Raw genomic sequence first — 18,041 nt, 5'->3', positions numbered from 1 at the left:
CAGCGTTTCACCCGCACGTCTTCGCTCCATAATTCCTTATAAATGCCAGAACTAATTCACAAAATGTTTCATCCAATTCCGAGAACTTTTATTTTTGCACAAAAGTAACACGGTAGTTCTGCTAAAAACGGTGTGAGTCTAGGTTAGTTTCGTGCAAATCAAGCAAATTAGAGGTCAAAACCAGAGCCAAAGTGTTTGGAAAAGTAGATACGTTGGAGACGAATCAATGCCCCGAAGCCTAACTCATTGCTCGTCCTCAAGATATTCAGTTGATAAACTGAAAGTTATAAAAGAAAACGTTTACAAACTCTTTTGTTCTCGTTGTTATACATATGCTTAGCTAGTGTTCAAGTTCTCAGCATAGATCATAAATAACAACATCCATGATAATAATTTAAGCATCATATCCAATTATGGGAATGCATAACCAACTAGCAAGCAATAATAAGATATCTCACATGCCAGCAGTTTTTCAAAACAATCACGATATAATATGGTGACATGGTATCTCACTAGCCCTTTCTGAGACCGTAAAACATAAATGCGCTGCACCTCTGAGATTCAAGCAGTGACTAAATATTATAATTTAGAATAGAAAAGATCCTAGTTATACTAATATTGAACATTGGCTAGACACAATGCATAAAAATGACAATCGTGTTCTCCGGTTTGGTGTTGTAAGTAAGAGGGTGATGACTCAACATAAAAGTAAATAGATAGGCCCTTCGCGGAGGAAAGCATTGATTTGCATAGGTGCCATGGCTCAAATTTTTAAAGCAGGATTGAAAATATAGTTTTGAGTGGTGTTCTTTAGTGTCAACGTGATGACAAAGGTTTTCACTATCTTCCATGCTAAACTCGTCATTGGTGGTTCCCAAACAGAATTGTAAAGATTTACCCCTATCCACCATCCATATGCAACCATGGCTAGCCCAATTCACAGGTACCCTCCAACATATAAAATTTCCCAAGGAGTTTTGTTTTAATTTAGTTTTTATTAAGCAGTACTGGGCATCCTCATTACCAACCTCTCTCATGCAATGACGGTGAATAAACGCACGTCGTGGGAGTAACTTACTTAGCATGGAAGATACTGATTGCCCCGTCGCTCCATGAGCGGTACGAGTGCACAAAACGGATGTTTATTTGAATATTTTAGAGGCGACACATGCAAATTTACTTCGAACGGCAGGGTAATACCGCATATAGGTAGGTATGGTGGACTCATGTGGAATAACTTGGTTTTAAAGATATTGGAGCACAAGTAGCATTCCCGCTTAGTACAGGTGGAGGCTAGCAAAATATTAGGAAGCGATCAGCTAAAGAGCAACAATGGTCATGAACATGCATTGAAAATAATCAACTTTGGACAACGCATGAAGATCATATAATCACTCCGAATTTAAATATCATGAATGCTACATTGGTTATGAATCAACTACATGTTTGCACATGGGCGAAGTCAAACCACTCGAATTACTCAGAGGAAAATACCATACTACCATATCACATCATAACCATTTTAATGCATGTTGAAACACAAGGTAAATCATTATCAACTCCTAGATATTTAAGCATGGCATGAAAACCTATGATCACTAATTGTCATCACAAACATGTTCACTCATGATGTACTAAATAAAGATTGAACGAGCCAACATATTTACAAAAACGAAAAACAAGAAGAGTTCATACATGTTTCCTTTGCCATAATCCCTTCATCAGATATCGTCATTATTGCCTTTCACTTGCACGACCGAATGATGTGATAATAATAAAAGTGTAGGGGTGCTATGGATTAAACTGGAATCTGCAGGGCAGTTTTAAACAAAGGGGAAGACATGGTAATATTGGCTCTTCATTAGATCAACAACAAAGCATATGAGAGTCAATCACATTCTCGTCATGGTCCTCCCTTTTCATGACTCAACAAAAGGAAAATAAATTCAGAGAAACACACTTAAATATTTTTGGAGTTTTAGTTTTTCTTAAGTAAGCACAATAAACTAAGGGATACAAGAACGAGAAAAACTATTTACACGGGAAAGCTCCCGACAAGCAAAACAAATTTTTGAGGTTTTATTTTTATACTACAACTAATTAAACGGGGAATAAAACCCTAAAAGAAGCGAGAAATATTTTTGGATATTCTAAAGTTTTTCTAACACACAACAAGAAAGCGAAAAATTAAGCTAATATGGATATACAATGAAAGAGGATGAACACCAACAATATATATGAGGTGTGTGAATATGAATGTAATGTCGGTGAGAAATGTGTACTCCCCCAAACTTAGGCTTTTACCTAGCTTGGTAATCACCACCGGTAGTAACCATCAGGTCCAGGAAGTGCTCCTGTGGCGGCACCTGAGCATCCAAATCATGGGCCTCGACCTCCGCAGCAGCCAACTCGTTATGGTATGCAATTATGTCCTCTGGCATGATGGCGTACCCGTCCCTGACATGAAAGTTAAACAAAGAGGGTGCATGCAACACAATAATATCGCGAGTAATCTTGTTGTATACCAAGTTATAGTGAATGCACCGCGGTATATCGGTTTCATGAGTGAATTGATGTTCTATCATAGATTGATGGTCGAGATAAACCTGGGGCAACAAATAATAAGTAGGGTGTATACCACTTCAAAATACTTATCCAGGCGTGTGGCATAAATACCACCATGAATCTTTCCTTTGCTTTAATTAAGATGCAAGCGAGGTGCGACAGTAGCTCCTAGGTTGTATGTGTTATGACCATAAAGTGTGGCACAAAATAGCTAGAGTCGAGGCACTGAGACCACCACCCTGCTCCATAGGAGTTATGCATTTTCCTATAAACAAATAGGAATAATGCACAGAAGGAAAATGAAAACTAGTGTCCCTGGTGTTTGATACGCCCCTAGTTTCCTCCAAAGTTAAGGTGAGGAGGAAGTCCTCAAATTCCTCACACTTCGGATCACGCATTCCCCTGTCAGGGGGAAGCAAGCATATTTCACAAAATCTATCCAGAGGCAATTCATAGTTTGTTGCATATAAGCCAAAACATACCGTGTGAGCATCGGGCGTGTTTATGAAATAGAAATTTTGAACGAAGGAATTAGTAAGGAGGTAGTATTTATCACACTTATTTGCGAAGAACTTGGTCAGCCCGACATTTGCAATGGATTGCATGAATTCTTCATAAAAACCACCTTCACTCATGAAGGGTGTATGTGGTCATTCACAAGGCATAACCTTCGCGTTGCGAAAGATCTAGATGTCGCTATCCTGAGTCCTCCCCGTGACTCCCTTGGGGCTCTGGATCGAAGAACCCTTCCTTGAGGAAGATCTCCACAAAAATATACCAATAAAACTTTATGAGAATGATAGCAACTACTCATATGGATACTTAAAGGCTATATAAAGCATTCATGCTACTTGGGACTTAAAGAATATAACATGCAAGCTCATTTTTTGTAGCACCAAGTGCACAAATTTATGCCAAATATAAAACACTAAGGCAAAAACTAATTGGAGAGATGGAGGGGTCACATACCAAGGAACAATTTCCTCAAAATAGTTTCAGAAACTACTTGTGAGCAAGGAGATCAAAAATTTCAGTTTCTCGAGGAAGAACACACACGAGAGAGAGAGAGAGAGAGAGAGAGAGAGAGAGAGCTAGGAAAAAATTTCTCGAGGTAGAGGATGATGTGAGTTAAAGGGATAAGGCAGGGGCCCTATGGGTCCCACAAGCCATCAAGGCGTGACTAGGGGCATGCGCCCTATTGTCTTGTGGCCCACAGGTGTGTCTTACTGCTATTTTTTATGCCAAAAATTCTTATTTATTACAAAAAATCATGTTAAAAATTTACGGCATTTTGAGACTTTTTGTTTTTGGGTCATTTTTCTATGGTACAGAAAACTCGGAAAACAGCTTAATCATGGCTTTATACTTTATTTAACTAAGAGAACACATAATAAACTTGGGGTAAGAGTTGTGAATACTCAATTTATCAATCACATGTCTTTCAAAAAGGATCCATTAATAAGATTGATCAAGTCTTATTAACAATCGCTTTCGATAATCATGAAACCAAAGAATTTTTGTATATCACTAGGTTACCTCAATGGGGATTTGCATATATATCCCCCACAATAAGATTATAGTATTGCTTTTTCTTGGCAGCAGGTAGAGGAATTGTAAAATCTCCAATGATGACCATGGGAATAGTCTCAATGACATTAATATTGTTAACCAAAGTTTGCTTCTTTGGAAAATGCACAGTATGTTGCTTGCCATTAACATGAAAAGTGACCTTGCTTTTGTTGCAATCAATAACTGCCCCTGCAATAATTAGAAAGGGTCTCCCGAGGATGATTGACATAAAAGATATTTCTAAGGAATTACATCATATGGATCAAAGCGAAGATGCAATGATCATTGCATTGAATATCAAAGAGAGAGATTTACATCTATGTAGTGACTATTGACCCGTAGGTGTGTCGTGAACTACTCACATGTCACCGTGAGGGTAGCAAGGTTGATGAAGAGGCCCTCCGTGATCGATCCCCCTCTGGCAGGGTGCCGGAACAGAGGTCCAGATGGCCTCCCGTCAGAACAGAGACTTGTGACGGTGTAACAAGTGTTTCGGGATCCCTTATGCTTTAGAGTATATGAGAATTTATAAGCCAAAGAGCGGAGTCGAGAGGGCCACGAGGGAGGTACAAGCCATGAGCCTCCCCCCCCCCCGCTGCATCCCGTTGGATTGTGGGGCTCTTGTGAGGCCTCCGGCCTCCTTCCGATGCTCGTTGGTCTTCTTTTGGTCGAGGAAAATTCTCCAAAAAAATTAGGGCAATTGGACTTCGTTTGGTATGGAAAACCCGAAAAGTGAAAAACACTCAGAAAACAGCAACTGGCACTGGGCACTAGGTCAATAGGTTAGTGCTCAAAAATAATATAAATTGGTAAATAAATACCCCCAAAAGTATTCTAGAATGATAATATATCATCATGGAACAATAAAAAATTATAGATACGTTGGAGACATATCAAGCATCCCCAAGCTTAATTCTTGCTCATCCTCGAGTAGGTAAATGACAAAAACAGATTTTTTTTATGTGACATGATATCCATGATGTAACATTATGCTTGTATGCTCAATGAGAAATGATGAATTGGCAAATACTAACACAACAATACTAATAGGTATAAGCAGCGAATCATTAGTCTTTCAAAGTATATGATCCTCAAAGATTGTTTGGCCCCTGTCCATCTTTATTATGTTAGAAAGGCATGGCTCCATCTTCGCCACATTAATTCAAATGTCAAGCACTACAGTGTCGAAGTCAGGCAACTGGATCGTACCTTTTAAATATGCATCAACTTTTTATTCTTCACGCAATACATGAGCGTGAACCATTGGACATAGCATAAAGGTGGAATAGAATATGTTGGTAGGTTTAAAAGGGGTAAAAGTGGAGAAGATAGTCTCACATCAACTAGGCGTACCAACGAGCTATGGAGATGTCCATCGATAGATATTGATGCAAGTAATAGGGATTGTCATGCAAATGAAGCATAAGAGAAATAAGTGTATGAATGCTCCACTGAAGCTAAGTGGGGTGTGCATACAACTTGCTTGCCCATGAAAACCCAGGCATTTGAGGAAGCCCGTCATCGGAATATACAAGCCAAGTTTATGAAAAGTAATTCCCACTAGCATAAGAATGACATAACATGAGACTCTCTATATGAAGAACAAGGTGTCGCTTTCAGGTACAAGTGTGGTAAACGCTAGTAGCAAAGTCCCTTCTCTCTTTTTCCCTCATTCAGTTTTTTATTATGGTGGGCTCATTTGGCCTCCCCCATTTTTATTTCCTCACCAGAACAATGCTCTAATAATGATGATCATCATACTTTTATTTACTTACAACTCAATATGAGAACTGGTAGGACGATATGACTCTAAATGAATGCCTCTGGCAGTGTACTAGGATGTGCAAAGATCTAGCGTGACATGTATCAAAAATATGATGAATGGTGGCTTTGCCACAAATACTATGCCAGCTCTATATGATCATGCAAAGCATTATGATGATGAATGAACTAGTCATCTGAAGTGATGATGGCATTTGCATGAAAATATATCTCGAAATGCGTATGAAAATGACATGATAGGTAGGTATGGTGTATGTTTTGAGGAGGATGTAAACAGGTTTTTGTGCAATAGAGCGTGTCATGTCATGGGGTTTGGATGCACCGGCGAAAGTTGCACCGATACTCAAGGTGAGAACGAGCAATGCACGGTACCGAAGAGGCTATCAAATATGAGGAGGTGAGATTGCGTAAGTCCATGGTGTCACATTAGTCATGAAGAACTCATGTACTTGTTGCAAAGTTTTTTTAAGTTTTATCACAAATCAAAGTACTACTCGCATGCCCTGAGGGAGAGGGTTGGTAGGAATTAACCATCGCGCGACTCTGACTCAAAACAACACTAGGATTTCAACGAGGAATAGAAATGCTCACACATCATCACCATGCCTTTTAAAAAATTTAGATTAACAAGAATTTTGACATCTATTAATATCGACACCTATCTGAATTAATAATAATGCACTCTCACCTTTTTCATATCACCACATCAATATCATTAACCCACAATTTCTCCACATGTGCTACATGATGGTTTTAATTATTACTCATTGAATACTCATTATTTTTTATCTAGTTTTATGACCCGTGAAAATTACTGTCCCTATGTGCACATCTCTCAAACAAATATAAGTGAAGAACAAGAGCATAATATTTCTACAAAATCTACATGCCATTGTGCTCAAAAAGATATAAGTGGAGTACTAGAGCAACGGCTAAGCTCAAAAGATATAAAGTGAAGCACACAGAGTAATCTAACAAATTGTGATGATGTGGTATCTCTGTCAAATAGGTGTGTACAGTAAATAATGATTGTGGTAAATTGAAAGTAAAAGAGAACAAAAGCAAACGACGCTCCAAGCAAAACGCATATCATGTGATGAATAAAAATATAGCTCCAAGTAACATACCGATGGATTGAGACGAAAAGAGGGGATGCCTTTCGGGGCATCCCCAAGCTTAGACGCTTGAGTCTTCCTAGAATATTACCTTGGGTGACTTGGTCATCCCCAAGCTTAGGCTTGTGCTTCTCCTCAATCCTTTGTCCATCAGGACAATACCCAAAACTTGAAAACTTCAATCACATAAAGCTCAACAAAACTTAGTGAGATTCGTTAGTATAAGCAACATATCAAATACTTTCAGGTGTTACTATAAGTTGATTCTTATTTTATTTTATCATCGGTTACTGTATCCTAAATCCTCCATGGCTTATACCCCCCGATAAAATCCATAGCATCATCAAAACAAGCAAACTATGCATGCAAAAACATAATCTGACTGAAACAGAATAGTCTGTAGTAATCTGTAATGAACCTATACTTCTGTAACTCCAAAAATTTGGAAAAGTTAGGAAGACATGAGGAATTTGTATAGAAATACCTTTTAAAAAACTCATCTTAAAAGGATGTGCCAGTAAAATCAAAGAAATTCTGAAGTGAACGTCAAAGTTTCTATTTTTGCATCATATCAATTCTACTCATCATGCAAATCATCCCAAAGGCTTTAATTGGCACAAAAACTAACTAAAACATAAAAACACAATCATTACAGAGGCAATAATCATGTTATCACAAACTAACATAAAGTAAAAAATAATAAATAAAGATAACTATTGGATTGCCTCCCAACAAGCGTTATTGTTTTACGCCCCTAGCTAGGCATATTGCATAGTTTCAAGTGTTGTCATCTTTGACACTCCACCCATAAGTGGCGCTCATGATTTATTCATATGGTGGCTTAATTATCTTTCTAGGAAAGTGTTCCATTCCTTTATTTAATGGAAATTGGAATCTTATATTTCCCTCTTTCATGTCAATGATTGCACCTATAGTTTGTAGGAAGGGTATTCCAAGTATAATTGGACAAGTAGGGTTGCAATCAATATCAAGCACAATGAAATATATAGGCACATAATTTTTATTTGCAATTATCATCACATCATTTATTCTACCCAAGGTTTTCTTGATGGTAGAATCCGCAAGATGCAAGTCTAGGGAACATTCTTCAATATTAGTCAGACCAAGCACATCATATAAAGCTTTAGGTATAGTTGAAACACTAGCACAAAGATCACACAAAGCATTGCATTCATATTTATTTATCTTAATTTTTTATAGTAGGTTCCCACTCATCATGCAACTTTCTAGGAATAGAAACTTCAAGCTCATGTTTCTCAGCATAAGCTTTCACCATAGCTTCAACTATGTGTTGAGTAAAACCTTTGTTTTGTTCATAAGCATTGGGTGAGCTAATAATGGATTGCAGAAAGGAAATGCATTCTACTAAAGAGCAGTTATCATAATTAAAGTCCTTGTAATCCAAAATAGTGGGTATATCACTAGTTAAAGTTTTGACCTCTCCAAACCCACTTTTTAGTTTTAGCATTAGTAAAGGAGCTAATAAAGTCCTTGTGATCCAAAATAGTGGGTATATATAGGAACTAGTAAAGGAGCTAATAATGTTTTGACCTCTCCAATATCACCCTCCAAGCAAACGGGATGCTCCTTTAATAGAGTTGACTCATATCTAGTCCCTTTATAATTAACATTCACAGAAGTGAAGAAAGATTTAATAGGAGAAGTACCAATCATTTTAAGATCTTCATCATGATTCCGATAGAAACCGGGTGGAAGAGCTTTTTCTAGGAATTCCCGCTTAGCTTTAAACTTAGTGGTCCTATCCTTACTTTAATTAATAGAAACTTGGATAAATTTAATAGCATCGTTAAAATCATGCTTAGGAGGCCAAGTTTTTTTAAGGGCTTCTACATCAAGAGCAATCCTATCCATGTTTTTAGCCAGAGTATCAACAACATGCAATTTTTCTTCTACCATAGAATTGAAAACTTTTTGAGAATTAATGGATTCCTTTATTGTGTTCTTGAGATCAGAGGGTATCCTATTAGAATTTGTAGAGGAATTTCCATAAGAATTACCATAAGCAATGTCACGACCATTAGGATTATTATCGTGACATGGCCTAGCATTGAAATTACCTCTATAAGCATTGTTGTTGAAATTATTTTGTGAGACAAAGTTCACATCAATAGCATCATTATTTTGTTCAATCAAGGTAGACAAGGGCATATCATTAGGATCAACATGACTGTTTTTATTAGCAACCAAATTCATAAGAGCGTCCACTTTTTAACTCAAAGTAGCGATTTCCTCAATAGAATTCACATTCTTACGAGTTGTCCATGATGTTATCCATAAGTTTGGTGGCCTATCCTAAGGTCACATCCATGAAGGTACAACCTATGTTAGAATCTAGAATATTTCTAGAGACAAATTTTAGTCCAGCATAGAAATTTTGGATAATCATCCAAAATTTTAAACCTTGCGTTGGGCAATTTCTTATCATGAATTTAATCCTCTTCGAATCTTGTGTATCATGTTCATGATCTTGTTGTTTAAAATTCATTATTTGATTTCTAAGGGAGATGATCTTAGGAGGAGGAAAATACATGGCAATAAATGCATGTTTACCCTTATCCCATGTTCCAATACTATTACGTGGTAAAGATAAAAACCAAGCTTATAATCGAGCACTTAGTTGTATCTTGAGACATGGTGATCGAGCAAGCAAATTAACAAGCAAGACAAGCAAACTAGAGAGCGAAGATGCAATCTAGTGACAAGCTAAGAAAGCAAATATAAAAAAAATTATTTTTATTTTTTATGAGACAAACTAAATATACCAGCAAATAAAAAGAAACAAGTGAATGGTGGCGTTACTTGGTAGTTGGTGATGATATTCCCCGGCAACGGCGCGAGAAATACTTCCTGATACTTGTGCTCTGTGTTGGGTTTTCCGTCAAGAGGAACGGGTTATCGCAGCACAATGTGGGTTAATATTTCCCTAAGTTATGAAACCAAGGTTTATAGAACCAATAGGAATAGTAACCACAATTATCTTTAGCAGTTGCACACAAAAGAACAAACAACTTGCAACTAACACGGGCAAGAGGGTTGTTAATCCTCTTGTCTTGTTATTTGCAAGCAAATGAGGTGTGTAGATAATTGTAGATAGCACGATAAAATAAAAACAAGTAAATAACATGAAAGTATTGAAGTCTTTATCAATATGTTGTGAATAGAACCGGGGGTCATAGCTTTCCCTAATGGCATCTCTAATGAAAAATAGCATACGTTGGGCAAACAAGTTACTATTGGGCAATTGACAGAAAAGCAGAGAGTTATGCGATTTTCATGGCAATGATCATGTGTATATAGGCATCACGTCCACAAACAAATAGGCCGACTCCTGCCTGCACCTATTACTATTACTCTACTCATCGACTGCTATCCAGCATGCATCTAGAGTATTAAGTAAAACAAAGTAATGCATGGAGAACAATGACATGATGTAGACAAAGTAAACTCAAGCAATATGTATAAACCCCATCGTTTTATCCTTAGTAACAGCAACACAAAGACGCATCTTGTCCCCTTCTGTCGCTGTAATATAAAAATTCGCCACGTTAAACCTACCACAACGCACCTCTCTCTCCGAAGAAATATTGATCTAGCTGGCCAAACTATTTCAATAGATCAGAGAGAATTACAAAGATATCATAATCATGCACATAAGAATCTTATAAGTATTCAAAGGAGACTCAAATACTTATCATGAATAATATGAACATAAACCTACAATTCGTCGGATCCCAACAAATGCATCGCACAAAAGGAATTTGTAACATCCCAAAAATATAAATTTTGGAAAGTTATAACAAATAAATAATTACGATTTTTTTGCTTGAATGACGTGTGATTGATTGTTTGAAATTGAGTGGAATTTGAAACTTTTTAAAAAATTAATGAGAGGGAATAAAATGACTTTCCCAAAATTTTCTATTTTAAATTTGTATTCAATTTTGAGTTTGAATATTTTCAAAACCCTCTGATAAAAAATCAAATGAGAGGAGGAAAATGACACTCCAAAATCAGAGCCAATGTCTTGATTCAAATTTTAAGTATTTGCAAATTATTTGAAATTCAAATTTCTTTTCATTTTAAAATTATTGCAAAAAAATATATTTTTTAAAAGTATTTTATTTGGTCTTGAAAATATGTTCATGTTATAGAAAATTTTATTCTAAAATTTTTGATATATAATATGTCTATATAAAATGTTCTCTTAATTTCATTTATATATTTTTCTTTGTTGTTTTTAAACAAAAAACAAAAACAGTAAACACTGTTCATGATGGTACTATTCATCCGGAAAAAAATCACGGCTGGCCGGAAGTGCGCTCACCGCAGCTGGCCGAAGCTTTTGGCCCATGCGGCACCTCTCTTCCTCTTTTTCTCTTTTCTCCACATTACGTATATGTTTAGTCCCACATTGCCTATCTACTGACATTTAGACCTTCCTTTCACCTAAAAATATAGACCCATAGAAGCATCCAAAAATCATCTACTCCAGGTAAAATCAATCTTTTGGTTTAACTAGATTTATTAAAATAACTATTCTATTCTATTCGGCGGGATTTCTCGAAGTCATCTCATTTTTGGAATTATCTCTTCTATACATTCCAAAGGTATTCTCTTCGTAATTTTCTTTTATACTCCCGTAGTTTATTGTTTTTAGATAAGAAATTCTAGACTAGTATACGGTAGAGTAACTAGATTATTAATTAGTCTTTGTATTTACATATTAGTACTAGAATTCTTTTAGACATAACGCTTTTTCTTTCTTAAAACATCTTGGTCCTGATTTTTCAAATAGACATAACTTTTTACTCGTTGACTCAAACTAGATGAAACCAGCGCCTATATTTTAGTCTTGACCTTACCTATCCAGTGAACCTATCAAACCAACTTTTTAAAAATTTGAAATTTCGAAATTTGTTCATATTCATATTCAAACTTCTTTTGATCATATCTTTTTATCCATAACTCCATTTTAGATTAATCCAATTGCGACGAACTTGTATCAAAATAATCTTTTTGTTTGTATCAATTAGTGTTATCTTTCCAACATACAATTTCGATCATAGTCATTACTCCACTAGTCCACAGTAGTGTTGCCACACTGCGTTCTAACTAGATTCAGTGCCATATTGAATTACTTATATCTTTTGATCCGTTATTCGAAATCTAGTAATTATTTTTTTCTACATGTTCATATTGACCTCCCATTTGCAGTAGCTTCATTAGTTTCAACCTTTGAACCTTTCAAATTTGAGTGATCCAAATTTGAATTTGAACCTTTGTTTGATCATACCTTGCAAACAGTAACACCTTTTCCAGTGATTTATTTTGCCCCTAAACACTCGTGTTATGTACTTTCTATTCATAACAACCATGATCCAATTCAAATACTTTTGACCTTTATGGAATTCAAACTTCAATTCGTTATAACTTGCGTTGTAGTGCTCCATTTCAATTAGTTCTTTTTTTGCAACTGAATTCTTATGCCATATGCTATTTGTCATTCATGTTGCTCTCCGCATACCTGGGATCGTCTTTCATAGTAACTCCACCCTAAGCGTATATATCAACAGTTCATCATCCATTAACTCTTTTGATCTCATTACTGCACCTTCACTTTATAACACACTTAGAACCTATTTTTTTTATTAAATCATAGTATGTTGTTATTTTGCACCAAGACATCTTTTGTTCTTATGTTCTTTTCGTTCTTCCTTTTTGCATGAATGTTTATTAATGCTATTCGTTTACGATAGATTTCTCGGAGTGTGGCGGGTAGAATTATCAAGATTATGAGAGCGACTATCTTCATCAAGTAATACCAGGCAAGTTCACTTTGATCATAATTTACCTATGGTTTTATTGCATTAGATCAACCTTCTTCACCCATTGCATGCAAGTAGGTACTTGGAAATTTTGGTTCTTGATGTAGTATCATGTGCTAGGCACTCACAAACTCTTGGTACTTGGTCGGGACGTTAATTTGCAATGCTCCTAGTAGACAGGGTCTGGTTGAGTGTTTACCATGAGTGTTGTGAGAACTTAATAATCAAGACCTGAAGACTTCAAGACTTTCAATACCTCATGATGAAATATACCTCTGGCTGAAGGACGGTTTTGATGGACTCCCTGGGGAAACCAGTGGATGACCCGGGATGCATAGGGGAGCGCCATGACATCTTGCGGAAAGCTTCACCCAGGCACGAAGAGATGGATGCATACATCAAGGCCTGAGGCTTACCTGCATAGCCACAAGTCATTATGGGCTCTGGCTTGGTTGGACATTGTGGTGATTCTGTACGGACGGTGCTACGAGATGTAGAAGAACGGTAGGATTGGATGGGCACCGATAGTGGCTCAAAGGAACCCTTTGGAAGACCATGTTTTGATCATCCGGTTCTCAAACACCCTGCAGTGCGAGGACTCCAACGAAGGCGGTCAAATCTTGTGGGGAACGTGTGCAAAACTCTGCAGAGTACTCAAACCTAATTGATTAGCCATGTCCACGGTCATGGACAACTTGAGCCAAAGGAACTGGAGCTATCAGGAGTTCTCAACACCATTAACTTATTGATGTGGGTAATATTGATAGTTTGGGTATGAGAATTGGTTGGTGGAACCTTCTCATGAACAACCAACAATGTAGTAAATTTTGCTTTTACCTCTCCCTTGTGTTAGGAAAAATTTGCTTTACACAAAGCTTAAACTACAGCCCCACCTGCCATATATGCATGTAGTATAGATGATATTTTCACCCCTCTCTTTTGTGACTTGTCGGTATATTCAATATGCTGACCTACACAGCTGCAACGTCTTATGTTGCAGATACTTTCTTCGATGAGTAAGAGTACGATTCAGGGTTACGGTCTGCACTCAACCTATCGTTGTTGTTTATTGGGACTCCACTCCCTTTGAATGTTTGCGCCGAGATTTCGAGGTATATATCAATTTTATGTTATTTACATGTGATTGCACTTTGATATATATACATCGATGTAGTGTCTGTGTCAGCATACTGATCTAGGGATGCCACGGATACACAAAGGCTTGACTCGTTTTGAGTCAAGTCGCTCAGATATGGTATCAGAGCACATGTTGACTGTAGGACGTGACCCTAGAAACTGGAAAACCCTTAGTAAAGGATCTCTCTAAAATTTTATTTCCAAGAACATCATGTACTTCTCATCTCTTCTGATTTCATCAAATGTTCTCTCTCACCTCAAATAGTTAGACAATACCCTTTGCCCTTTGACCACATGAAGGATCAACTGAGTCCCACTTCAAAGTAAAGAGGATTTCACCATGCATTTGAAAAATTGAAGTTGCGCCAAGTGAAGACTCTCTAGACCCGAAGAATTTGAAGACCCTGAAGCGTTCCAATATTTATATGGCAATTAGAAGTCCAAACCCCTGTTATATACCCACGTTAGACACGATGATTTGTGAGCCGTCATTTGTGTGTGTTTTCCGACAGCCACATATAAAACCTATTCTCAAAAGTATTGTTTGTATTGTGTGTATCTCCCTCTACCCCTCTCTCCCTTACCCATCTCATCTCAAACCCCTTGGACCCAATAGATGATGAATGAATATGGACTTGTGTTTTCTAGATCGATGACTCACTTGGAGATGGAACAATGGATTCAGACCATAGAGGATCACCTAAGGAGTAACTTTGTTGCATGAAACGAGATGGTCCAGTATGCTATTCGGTACTTTGTAGAAGGTGCTGCAACTTGGTGGAAGATGCATGAAGTTATCCATGGAAGGCAAGGTGCAATCACTTGGGAAGAATTCAAGAAGACTCTGTTAAGATCCCCTCTCATTCAAAAGCGTTATGATAACCCGATGAAGAAGCTTTGTGCATGCAAGATCTGTGGAGAAATAGGACACACCCAGGAAGAACAGAAGGATGGATGCCCTCATTGTGAAGAAAATCACCCAACGGAGGAATGCCCAACTAGTTAGGTGACTTGTTTCTTGTGTGAAGGAACCACCCATTACCCAGCTCAGTGTCACATTTACCCCAAAGTGCAACAAGTTGTCAAGCAGCAGAAAGAAGCGATGAAGGAAACGCTCAAGAACAAGATTCTAGAAGAACCTGTGATGAAGGAAAATGTAGAAGACCCTGATAGACAAAGCCTAACCATATTTTTCTCCAGTGCCTGCTACTCATGTGGAGAAGAAGGAAATTTTTCACAGGATTGCATGAAAGAAATCCAAGAGTGTCTGGGAGACTTTTCGAAAAAAAAATATAGTTTGATCCACTTGAAATAGAAGAACTGGCTAAAATGAAGAAGTCCAGAAAGAATAGAAAGTACACCAGGATGAGCCAAATCCCTGCAGATAAGGACCTGAGTCATATCCCATGTTTTAAATGCAAGACCTTAGGTCACTATGCCAATATGTGCTTAGCAAGGAAGCACGAAATGCAAGGAGCAAAAACAAACACCAAGAAGCCTCGAGACAGGTCGGAAGTCATTTGTTTTCGTTGCAAGGAAGCAGGACATTATGCTACTAAATGTCCACAGGGGAAGAAAGCTAAAATGGAGTAGTTAAGTTTTGACAATGGCAATAAGTGTAACATGAAGCACTCTTGTTTTCATGAGATTATGGAGTTGAATTTTGTAACGGAAGACTCCGAGATTGTAATAACTGCATGGATCGATGGAATTTATGTGTCATGATTTCCTATGTTGAATTGTATAAGTTGTTTCTCTATAAACAAATATCTCTATTCACTTTCAAGGATATGAGAAAATATGGTCTATGCAGGCATGAGTATATTTCATTTTAAGTGTGGTAGTAATCGGTAAACCCACGGGATCCAATGAGTAGGAATGTACCATGCATACCAAGGAGCCAAACCCACTGAATACAATTGAAGTAAATGCTGGATCATATCAAACTATGGGGATGACAACAGATGAATAATGTACCTTGGTATTGGAATTTTGAGGAGAGATTTAATATGAGGAACAAACACTTCTGTTGGTAAACAGACAAATGGCAAGGAATAATGAGTTCAAGGAATACAACCGGTACCAAGGATGCATCTCAAGATTTTCACGAAGGTTGCCCCAAGAGCATGAAGGAATAAGCTATGATGAATTAGAAAACGTTTTCTTAGGAGCATGTGTAAACCCGAAAGTTGTGAAGAAATGATAGATGTTGGTTCAGCTTGCAGAATCACTGGATTATCCGAACTTCGTTCGTTGATAAGGGAAATTCTGCAACGCTTGTGAGGATGCCCAAGTGTTAGAATGCGAGATTCGCTAAACCTTCTACAGAGTAATGATTTGGGTGCGTAATGGATTGATCACCATGACGACTTACTCTTACCATTCTCTTGCTATTCGGAATGGTAAATCTGAGAGACTTACCCATAGCGAGATACGGCGCTCTTTGAAGCTTTTGTTTAAGCCTTAGAATGGTAGGATGAAAGCCCATGTACATGGCATTTGTTGTCACGCATAGGAAATTTTACGGTGAGGATGAAGCCAAGACCCTTCTCACTGCAGGATAACAACAAATGGTAGACCACCATGAGAATCATTGATAGGTTACTTAGAATGGTCACGAGACTTTTCAGTTAAGAAGACCCAGTGCCGGAAGAACCTTATATCAACGAAAGAGCACTAGATTTTTATGGAAAACATTATGAGTATAACGAAAGATCATCACCAAAGGAGTTACCATGAAGAATGTGAGGAGCCAGATGCCAAGACCCCAGAGGATTGTTAAAAATCTGAGGGACCAGTAACTCTCATTTTAAGTGTGGTAGCACCCCACTTTGCCCGAGATTGGATTTGTTAGAAGACCTCCAAAACCCTAACCTTTTCTTTATAGCCTCTTCGAATCTCGAGGATGAGATTCATTTTAAGTGCGGTAGTTTGTAACATCCCAAAATTATAAATTTTGGAATGTTATAACAAATAAATAATTAGGATTTTTTTGCTTCAATGGCGTGTGATTGATTGTTTGAAATTGAGTGGATTTTGAAACTTTTTTAAAATTTAATGAGAGGGAATAAAATGAATTTCCCAAAATTTTCTATTTTAAATCTGTATTCAATTTTGAGTTTGAATATTTTCAAAACCCTCTGATAAAAAATCAAATGAGAGGAGGAAAATGACACTCCAAAATCACACACAATGTCTTGATTCAAATTTTAAGTATTTGCAATTTATTTGAAATTCAAATTTCTTTTCATTTTAAAGTTATTGCAAAAAAAATATTTTTTAAGTATTTTATTTGGTCTTGAAAAGATGTTCATGTTATAGAAAATTTTATTCTAAAATTTTTGATATATAAAATGTTCTCTTAATTTCGTTTATATATTTTTCTTCGGTGCTTTTTTTAAAACAAAAAAATACTAAACACTGTTCACGACGGTACTATTCATCTAGAAAAAAAACACGGCTAGCCGGAAGTGCGCTCACCGCAGCTCGCCGAAGCTTTTGGCCCATGCAGCACCTCTCTTCCTCTTTTTTTCTCTTTTCTTCACATTACGTATATGTTTAGTCCCACATTGTCTATCTACTGACCTTCAGACCTTCCTTTCACCTATAAATGTAGATCCATAGAAGCATCCAAAAAATCATCTACTCCGGGTTAAATCAATCTTTTGGTTTAACTAGATTTATTAAATAGAAATATTCTCTTCTCTTCGGCGGGATTTTTCGAAGTCATCTCCTCTTTGGAATTATCTCTTCTATACATTCTAAAGGTATTCTCTTCATAATTTTCTTTTATACTCTCGTAGTTTATTGTTTTTAGACTAGTATTTCTAAACTAGTATATGATAGAGTAACTGGATTATTAATTAGTCTTTGTATTTACATATTAGTACTAGAATATTTTTAGACACGATGCTTTTTCTTCCATAAAACATCTTGGTCCTGATTTTTCAAATAGACATAACTTTTTACTCATTCACTCAAATTAGATGAAACCAGCGCCTATGTT

The sequence above is a fragment of the Hordeum vulgare genome, chromosome 3H (genome assembly GCF_904849725.1).
Source record: "Hordeum vulgare subsp. vulgare chromosome 3H, MorexV3_pseudomolecules_assembly, whole genome shotgun sequence".
NCBI lineage: Eukaryota > Viridiplantae > Streptophyta > Magnoliopsida > Poales > Poaceae > Hordeum > Hordeum vulgare.
Note: the sequence above shows the minus strand (reverse complement) of the source record.